The sequence below is a fragment of the Diuraphis noxia genome, unplaced genomic scaffold, assembly GCF_037042655.1.
Source record: "Diuraphis noxia isolate RWA-SAM2 unplaced genomic scaffold, SU_Dnox_SAM2 contig0004, whole genome shotgun sequence".
In the NCBI taxonomy this organism is placed as follows: domain Eukaryota; kingdom Metazoa; phylum Arthropoda; class Insecta; order Hemiptera; family Aphididae; genus Diuraphis; species Diuraphis noxia.
In genome coordinates this window covers 25,799,132-25,810,502 of record NW_028301714.1, presented here as the reverse complement: position 1 = coordinate 25,810,502, position 11,371 = coordinate 25,799,132, and the positions used below count along the sequence as shown (strand labels likewise).

The 11,371-nt window shown below is 28.9% G+C and overlaps 1 long non-coding RNA gene across 1 annotated transcript; it reads right to left on the bottom strand.

Annotated features, from left to right (window-relative positions):
* Positions 1–332: 332 nt before the first annotated feature.
* LOC149055888 (uncharacterized) lies at positions 333–1,844 on the bottom strand. Its single transcript, XR_016191733.1, has 2 exons — positions 1,425–1,844; positions 333–877 (listed from the first exon to the last, which is right to left on the bottom strand). It is a non-coding gene; the product is annotated as an uncharacterized LOC149055888 (long non-coding RNA).
* Positions 1,845–11,371: the final 9,527 nt, after the last annotated feature.

Below are 11,371 nucleotides of genomic sequence, written 5' to 3'. Positions count from 1 at the left end.
AAACAGACATGATAAGTGAAGAGAATAAATTGTTTATTTGCTTTAGTATATTATTATGTTAATTCAAAATATTATGTTGACTGTTTGAGATTAAAAATTTTATATTTTTTTCCACAATAAGTCAAACAATTTTTTATTCAAAAAGTTTGAATATATAATTAATACACATCCAATATTTATTTAAAGAAATATTAATTTAATATAATTCAATGCTATTTAAAACATCTATAATAGTAACGACCGTGCTACACTAGCTAACGTGTGCCTCAATTAGTAGAATCTAAAAATAAATTATTATATAAATAATATAATATAATTTTATTTGTTTCCGATCAACACCAATGCAGCGTATAATATGTGGTACTGCTCAACTGCTGTTACCTCACTATATCGTATATGCTTATCCTCTGTGTTTTTCTTCTTCTTTTCACTCGTGTCGCAATATAATATAATATCGTGTACGAATCGTGCAATGATGACCGAGCAACGAAATCGCTATCACTTCTGCTCCATATACTATGTACGCCGTACATAGCGTACGGCTGTTTAGTGTATATGATATTATTCATCTGCGAAGTCTGCAAATTTCATAAGGGGTGTAGTGGTGGTGGGGGGAGAGGAATGACGTATTTCATAATATATCCGTTCATCAGACCGCGGACTTGCACATGTCGCGAAGCTCTTCTCACACACGCGAAGACCCTCATTTGTTTGCTCGTGCGATTATAGATGCTATAGAGAGTACATATGTGTATATTATAATAAAAATATAAGACATACCGGCTTCTTATATAATATTATGGACATGTGGTTGTGGTGGTGTAGACGGTGTTGAGTGCGTAATATTTATGTATAGGTATATAGGTGAAAGTGGAAACTGAAAGAAAAAATAAATGATATATTTGTATAAAAAGGAAAAAAATAATTCGTATATGTAGGTATATAATATATATTTTTTATCCCGAATCAGTCGACAACCAGCACACACATGCATATATTGTATGCATGTGGGACTTATTCGAAATCACACCCTATTTGTTATAATACGTGGTGGTTTTTTGGACGGAGCGGATGGTTGGAAGTGTCGTGTGTTGGGGGTGGGGGGATAGAGAGGATTTTGTATTCTCAGTGTTATATCTCGGAAAGAAATACGTATATAGATATCTCTACCGACGTGGTTTTGGTGCGGGTAATGGGAAAAATCGTGCGACTACTAGACTTGGCTCTCTCATAATCCACACTACGATGATGGCGACGACCTTATATCCGAGTTGAGTTATTCGAACACCGTGTTATTCCACCCCGATGGAAAGAGGGGTAGAATATTATACTACTGTAGGCATTAAGTGAATATGAACGATATAGCGGACGCACGTGTGTATGCCTAGATTCTCTATATAATATTATTTTATATCTATACCTACCTACTTGCTGCTATGACTTATCGACAGCGAATCCAAAATATAAACTTGCCAAATTTCCCGGGCACTGAAGATATCTCTCGAAAAGAATACAAACAGTATGTTGTCGCTACTATTTAACTGAATAGACACGATGATGGCCGTGGGACAGAGAACACGACGATATTATGTATGAAACGATTGAAATATGAAAACAACGCGACGCCGTAGGTCATATAATAGGGTAAGCATGCTGTACCTACACTGTTAGATTTACTCACATTCGTGGTCGATTGTCGGCCGACGATAAAAATATTGGTACTTAAGTGGGATATTTTATTTTCATTTTCACGTCGTCTAATGTTCTATAATGTCCGCTTATCGTGACAGCTATATATAGGTATAGGTATACGCGTATACAGTTTTATTTTACCATATTATATACATATACGTATTGGCTTTATTACCTACATTATCCAAGTACGACAATAATAGAAAATACAAAATCAGAGACAGGGAACGAGAGAGAAAACTAAAAAAAAAAAACTATACTGTTGGTTTGTCGTTATGGCGCACCTGGGTGCGTGAAAATGTCATCACCCTCTGAACACGGTTATATAGCTCGGCGGTGCTCTGCAGATCTGCAGTTATCATCTCGTCACTGATATGATCCATATACGTCACGTATACTCTTGAGTATATTAGAGATTATGATTGAGCCTCATTTTAAAATATAATACATTTTATTTTATTTTAATTATTAAATATCTATTTGTTGTAAAAAAAACGGGAGTTTTTTTTTATATTTTCCATGTGATTATACCTACTTAACCGAATATAAATAGTATGTAAGAAGCGTACCTATAAAGTATAAATGTATAATTGTTAGCCTCTCTTTGTGGTATCTATACATATTTTATTACAGCAGTTTTATTAACAAATGAATCTTATTTAAAGTAAGTAGATATACCTATACAATGAATAACGATCTAATAAGATAAAGGTACATAATTACGTAGATATAATAGGTGCGAACACTGCTAACTATAGATATTTACAGAATGACACTACATATCAGAATAAATCTATGTATGTCTAACCGTTGAATATGTTATAATGTAAAAGGTATAATCATTAGACATTTAGCATGGATACGGGATACCTATCTAATGTAAAAAATAAACGGACATTTGAATATTTCTTCAATATATAGATATTAGTCGTCCATAAACATATCTATTAGACATTATGAATATCCAAATAATATATCTAATGGAATAATATTAGATGAGTCGTGTATTGTGTTGTGTGGATAAGTACTGCACTGGAGTATACTGAGTACCAATAATCTGATGGGACTCCAAATATGTAATTTCTTTTATTTTAATTACCTACCTATTCAATTTTTATTTTTAGTAAAAATTCGTGTTTTGTACCCTTTTCACCATTAGATATATCTACCATATACTTATGACCTATTTGTGTATAAAGGCATAAGGTATAAGGCATTAAGGCGTATAAAAATGTATGATGGTCTCTCTTTATAGTTTATATAGTAGGTATTACCTATTTTTATAAACAATAATGGATCTCATTCAAAGTATAAAATATGGATATAACGAACCAATCAGACGATCAGTAAAGACGTAAAATTGTCCTCTAATACATTCCAGTAGGTACATTATAAAAACTATCAATGTGACAATGCCAACAACTCAACTATGAAAGCAACGTTATAGTTGTGATACGAATAGCTTGTGTTGTAGATTCTAAATCCTTTGTGCAAATAAGATAGCGTTTTTCTTTTCGCTATTGTTATTTTATTTTTGCTCAGAGTATTATATAATAAAATATATACAACTACACAAGACGAAAATTTAGACGGAGCGAATAGAAAAGAGACCCTTACCAAATAAAGAAAGAGTGTTCAATTTGCGTTGCTAATACCGTAAGGAAGTTTCCGGTTCAAAGTTTATTTTTTCACAAAAAGAAAGTTTTTTTTACAAACAAATAATGATAATGATAATAATAATTGACATAGCATAGAATTTGTATATACAATGACTTCCACGTCTAGTTTCTTTGAATTTGCCTATATAATATCAACAATAACTTTAAAAAATAAAGTAGACAAGAGCACGTCATATAGAACGCTGCTCTTGTGGTATACTTGTAGTAAAATTGCTGTCATCACAAATCACGGTTCGAGACCTCGGCCGCTATATTTCTTCAGATGTATTGTTGTCCATTTTCTTTTTCGTTAACGTTTTGATGCCCGTGTGTTTGAAAAACTTGATTTATACTTTCGCAAATATTATACGGTAAAGCGATGTCAACAAGTTCCTTTATTATTATAAGTTTTGGTTTATATTGAAAATAAAGGATAATTATTTACCTTTTTTTTAATTATTTTAATTTATTAGTAATGATCGGAACTATTCATTTACTAATGCCAAAGAGTAGACTGTGTGTCTGTGCCAGTGTTGCACAGTAGTGATAAATTAGTATTGCATTTGCATATTGCACAAGACGTTTAAGAAGTTTAAGTCTATCAATAAAAAGAATTATAAGATTGCCACAAAAATAATGTATTGCTCTTATACAGTTTTATAGTCTTACATATATTATACTGTTAAACATTGCATTTAACTAGTAGACCTAATTTTCCTGAATTATAACTTTACTTATTCGCTCTTTTTCAATGTTCAAAATATATTATATATTTATATTCAATTGACAATTTGCCATTTTTCGTTTCAACGTAGGTACATGTGAATCACATGATGTGATGATAATAATTATTACATGCAATTATAAAGTATTTGTTTCATTTCGATTCTAAAATATATTATTATACAATATTATATTATAACTGACGATTTCGCATAATATTATACCGTATATTGTCCATTATGTGTTTTTAATGTTTTATAACCTTAATAGATATGCGCATAAATAATACGAGTAAAACATATTGAAACAAAAAAGTTTTATTAAAAATTGTAATAGTGTTGTAAAATATTATATTATAGTCATCTCGACTTGAAAAATATAAATAGACTTATCAATTTCGGAAAAATAAGTTTATACATGTTTAAAAGCGACGTATTTATAGGTACTCATTTGATATACCTTTTACTTTTAAGAGTTTGTGTTGTCCTTGATGAAATTTAAAAAATATTATATTTTCTGTTTTTATTAAAAATAAAGCGTGGAAGGCGATAATAAAAAAGAGCGCCTACATCGCACCGAAATAAAATATAAAACTTTTATTCAACTATTATAGCGGCACTATTCAGCGAAAGAACTTTTTAAACGCAACAATCTGTTATATGTAAACCGTTTATTCGATAAAAATCTGTAGGTAATATACTTCTAAATTTCCTATATTTAAAACCAACCTCAAGTCTTACCGACTTAAATAAATAAATCTCGATACTAAAGAAAAAATTAAAATTAAATATTGTGACAAAACTCATTAATAATAATAAATAATAATTGATTGTCAGTTTTTATTCAAGCAATACCTTAATTATTTTATCTTGTTTGAAATTTAGTTCTTAGAGAATAGATATCTATTGGTAGGTGTATAAATACATAGCTCTAAACAGTTAATATTAATCGTAATTATTGTAAAATGTATTATATTTATATAATTTATTATAAAATAAACTTTTACATAACTTATTATAATATAATATAATTGTATTTTGGAGCATGGAAATCAACCTCTCCATTACCTCTTACAAATCGCATGATCATCTTCAACATTATAAAATAGATTATTGAACTTTTTTTCAATAGGATTAAATTAAAAAGATTGTACATTACCTTAGATGTGTTTGATAACATTTTTTTCAAACTTGATTTTTAATACCAATAATTACTATAAATTTATTAAATTTATTATTAGACTAAAGTATATATTTTTATTTTATTAAGTTTTGACAAAAAATTATCATAGCTCAACAGTTGCATGATAAAATATTTCAAACTTCAAATTGCATTAACTATTTAAAATGTTATTTTTTTTTTTAAATTTTTTAACTCAACTAGTCTGTTACTTTTTTTAATGAACTTTTGAATTTTATCAATTAAATTATCTTTTTTCAGTTGATTTAAAAATAATCACGTTAATTTTTGTTTTAAATGATTCGTTTTTATGGTTTTATACAAAAATATTAGTATACAAAAATAATTACTATAATGAGACAAATAGTTCTGTTATTTTTCTTGATAAAATAATTTTGTAAATAGATATATTTCTGTAGATTAGATAATTTTATCATAAATTACCTCTAATAAATTTAGGAAATTAGAAAAAACGCAGTCACTCCTAATGTGATCCACATATACTACCTGATTAAAAAATTAGCTTACTTTTGTTTTATTTCTTAAGTTGAGTTAATATTTTTTTTCCATATTGATGTAACTTTTAATGAGTTCACTATTTTTATTTATATGGCCACCTTTGAAATATAGACTGATAATTATATACGTATATTAATTACTATTAATATCTGCCTAATGGCTATTTCCTTCTTTGTTGCCTAAGTTATCACTTATTACTTTTTTTTTTAAATTACAGTCTTGGTGAGAAACACTAGTAAATACTGCAGTACGCTGTATATGCTCTCGTATGCTTATATGATAAACATTTTATCCTTTTTAACCTAACCTATCCTATAAACAGATGTAGGTTATACGATTTTTCCCACAAATATGGCCTCGTCTGATTCCTTATTAATAGAAAAATGTAATCACAAATTCACAAATCACAACTTATAAAGAGATTATGCATTTTTAAAATATGTAACATATTGAAATAGCCATTATTGTAGTAAAATTATAAATAGTGCATCTAAATGCATGCGTATTTCAGTATAAAATAAAAATTAATACATTGTCGCGTACCAAGGTATATATTACACTGAAGTAGACTCTCAATATGGATAATATACAAAATAGAGTAATGTTAGATTCAAACTATTGACATTGAATAAGGCATATATATATATGTGTGTGTATATATATATACATGATATTTTAGTAGATTTGGAGCTGTAAATATAAGTGTAATTACCTAATTTAAATTAATAATTCGGATATTTATACGAAGACAATGAACTACATTGAGTCACTAAAAATGTTCGTACATATTATACACCATTTTAAGACTCATCAATAAGCAACAATGACAATATTATTACTTAATACTTAACAACTAAGAACAAGAATTTTTGATTTGCAGTCCAACAAATTTACCATTTTATTATGAGTATACCTAGGTATTATTAAAATTATATAAATAACAGCTATTTTTTATAGTAAATAATATCAGCGATCAATGAAATAATGAATTGTCATCATAATGTATAAGGTATAACGTGTAATAATGTAATAGTAATATATATATATATATATATATCGTCGTCACAAAAATTACTTCTAAACGACTACTACAAGTCGTTTAGTGTTTTTACTTATTCGAAGAACAATATTGGGTATTGAAACGGCTGACTTATGATTAGGGAAAAAATATTTTTAAATTATTTTAAACGATACTGTATACTTACTATAGTTAACTTTATTATTAAAATATAATTAAAATCGTCTCTATAAATTTTATATTTTAGGCTCTACGCTTAATCTACATATTTGAAAAGTATTAAAATTAAAATATACCTATTGTATCGACTATCGGTAATACCTATTATCATTGATTATAGAATAGTATAGAATATTCTATAATCAATGGTTTTTTTAATTTTAATTTTTATTATTTTTATTATTCTATAATCAATGCTATTATATACTTTATAATTATGACAACTTGTCTATCAAGCCCAAGACTTATATCTAGATCATTTAAATGATATTCAGTGATATTTGAAATGGAACGATTCTATGTAGATACTCTATTACTGACCTTGAGGGATGACTATGACCTGAGGACAAGGATGCCAGCTGGTGTAGATAAATCCCAAGAGGAATTTGTCAAAGGTTGTATCTGTAGGTTGTTATAATGGAAGAGTAGAACCTATACAATAATCAATAATGTGTCAATATTATAGCTAATAACGAGACCCATGAAGATTAGAATTGTCCTGATTTAATCATATTATTGTTTACATTTTATATTATGTTGAATTTAAATGATAGGTAATACAATCAACTAATGTAAAACGTATATTATGAATCATGAAGAGTTTGATTTACTTACAATAAAGTCACCGTAACATAATAATATCATAATATTATATATTATATAATAATAATTTAATCATGTGAGTGAGTAGGCTAAGATAAAAACCATAGCACCAGTGGTGTAAAAACCGGGCGGGAAAGGTGGACAAACGCCACAAGCTCAACGTTTATGAGGGTTCTAGCGTAACCAAAAATACAGTTTTTTTCATCTTAGATTTATTTTATAGATCTCGTACAAAATATTAAATGATATGAAAATCATATATTTTGGCATTTGAAATAAATTTTAATTTTAAAAAGTGAAGAGTTATGAATTGTTTATTTTTTAAAATTTAAGAGACCCCGGGAAATTTGATGCTACGGGCCCTAAAATTCTAGTTACTCCATTGCATAGTACACTATAGCATTTTAATATAATACAGTACCTAGGTCATTTGGGTGATAAAAAAAGTAATGACTCTAAGATATTAATAAATTATTATGTTTTTTTTACAAATACACCTTTTGCTAAAGAAATTTAGGTTGGTATAGGGGGAGTTTTTTTCATACCTGGGGTGCAAAATTCCTAAATACGTCTCTGTATTTATGTTATTGTGACTGCAATATTTTCATACCACGTTATTATATAATATGCTAAATGGATAGATTAAGGAAAGTATACTTAAATATTTCTGTAGTATGTGTATTATAAAACCTGGCACAAGCACATCACTTCAACTTTACTAATTTTAAATACAAATAATTAATAATAATAATAATACATTCATCTAAACAAGGTGATAAATACTTACATAATATGAATATATTATAACTTAGCATTTTTATTTAGATGAATTATGAATTACCTATAGAGGGTTTTATGATAGCTTATAATGTTATTACTAGTGGACCCGACAGACGTTGTCCTGCATGATATTTCAAGTGATTAAAATATTAAGCAAAGAATGAAATGAAAAACAAATAATATGATAATTTCATTATTCTTTTTTTTTTGAAATAATATCAATTTTCTAAAAACAATTCGTTATAATCAATAATTTTTGTTTAGTTTTATCTTAATGCGAGTTGTAAATATTTTTAGTCAATTCCTGAGGAGTGATAAATACACTTGGCTATCTAAAATCACCGAATAGCAGCAGTTAAGCACCACCGAAAAGCCTGGTGTTATTATTTAGATCTTTCATAATTCTATCGAGAGTTTCAAGTGAATGCTTGTGGGCCATAGTGCGCATTCATCTTAGATAATAATTTTGCATTTTTGCAAAACTTTAGCCATACCGGAATGCTTTTTATGTTTCACACTGCATCTGGATTTGTGTGAATGTTCAGTGGAAACTTGAGTAGGTACTGAATGTGTAGTCTGTTCACCATCAAGCCAAGTGGCTGCAATACCCGATGAAGCTATTGCTAACGTAATATAATTTTGCTATCGAATCCGCGCAAATATTAGTGAGAGGAGAAACGTTTTTCCAGTGCCACCTGGTGTATCCAAAAAATAGAATCCACCTTGTTCTGCTACAATTGACAAATTAATTCGATCGTATACATTCTTTTGTTCATGATTGAGTAGTTGCTCATTATTTTAAGCGAAAGTAGTTAAAGAGACTGTATCGAACTGTTGTTTGCGCTGAATCTCGCTGTTAATGATGTCTGTTTCTGGGTGGTTAGGCGAGGGCATACCAAAATGAATAATTGGCGAATTTGATGAGGAGAGGAATTCAATGCTGTATCTTCAAGTGTAATATCCCAATGGTTGGCATCTTCCAGCAAATATAATTCGTGACACGCATCATGTATATGTTGTACAAAATGCTATTGACTGTTCATAGTTTTGGAAGGTGGTCGGTTCAGGAACATTAAACAATAATAAACGCAAGAAGAAACATTCGTGTTGCTTTAGACGGACTGTGTATAATCGGCCTAATGTATTTCCCATAAATATGCTGTTGTATTCTTCAACTGAAATACCTAGCTTTCATGGTTCCCACTTTTTTGACTGATTGTTCCATGTGAAGTATAGTTCACATAAGTATACATTAATGTTTTTGCGAATTGACCGTGAATACCTGGTCGGTTGTATAGTTAAAAAAACTCTGTTAATGGGATTTTTGGGGCAATTGATGCACGTTGTAGAGCAGTTTCTTCCGTGAAATAAATACGTCATCCATTTTCAAGGTGCACGGCTAAATGTATAACTGCAGGGTCTGTTTTGCGTATAGGAAAACTTAAAATACGCCAAATTGCTTCATTGCTGCTGATGTATTAGCCTATTTGATACCGTGTTATTTCATCATTTTCGTTAACATTTTGAACAGAAAATACAGCGATATCATTGCCTTTATGGACATACTAATTTGCATATATATTTTATAGATTTCACCGAAATGCAGAGCTCGATGTTTATGTGTGATTTGTAGATTTTACACAGCAATAGTGAATACGGAATCAGCCAGTGATTGTCAATGTAAACTGTTGAATTGTTTGACATATGCGAAATTGATGTGGTTGACCACCACGTGTCTCTACGATGATACAATGGATAACCATAGATATTAGAGATTGTATCATTTATACAATTTTTTGGAAAACGTTTCGCACATTTTCCATTGTCCATGCATGGCGCCGTCATGTGCCATCTGTCGGGGTGAATCTAAATATTATCCAGGATGTCACCCAAACGCAAACAAAACAATTTATTCATATCGGTCCAGCCGTTTAGGAAGAGTTCAGTGACATACAAACGTATAGTAGAATTATATATATAAAGATGTTATAATAATACTTGATAAATATTTTATTTATTTACTTTTAATTGTCTCCTAAATTGTACAATTGGTACATATAAATATATTATATATTAAACATTGTACGGTGTATTGCCGTGTTTTCCCCGTCAATAGTGTTTTGGTAACTACAGTATTCTCAAACTATATTACTTAACAATAAAACGCAAGTATAAAAAACTACAACGCTTAAAATATGTTATCAAGTACAAACTTTGTATTTTGATGTTAACGACATTGTAATATTTTCTTCTATAAGTAAAGAGTAGAACGCGTGGCGTAAGAATATTTTAATTACAAGTTTAACTCCATGGAGTTATAATATTATTTTAGACTGATGGTTATTTCAAAGACAAGAAAGCCAGTGAAACGTTATTACATCTGGTTAATGATGAACGGGGTTTAAGAGGAAAACAGCATCACCGTCAAAATGTTATGTATTTTATTAATGGATGTAACCGCTGCTTTTTTGTATACAATACAAAATATATATAAACTATATTATATACTCCATACTATTTTTTTGTTGCATATTTTTCTAAATTTTTAAAAACAAAAAAACACATTTTTGCATCGTGAACACGGAACGAGATTTTATTTTATTTTTGTGAATATCGATCAAAAGCCAAAAGTCTTTGCTAGAAAATAAAATCATTAAATCCTTATTTCCTTTTCAATTTTTATTTACATCATTTCCATTTATTTTTCTCGCAAAATAAAATATTTCACTAGTTTATAACCATTTTTCGTATGCTTTAATACTTGTCATCATCAAAATTATAATATAATATATGCATATTATGTAGTATAGATACGCAATATTATACATTTCATATTCAAAATATATTTTAGCTTGTATATACATAAGTCACTAATTTTAGTAGGACCCGAGAAGGAAATATTATATTGACTATTGAGGCTATTTTATTATATCTTGGTATTTAACTCTTTTTAGGCGTGTGTAAGGGTAGGGTCGTTGCT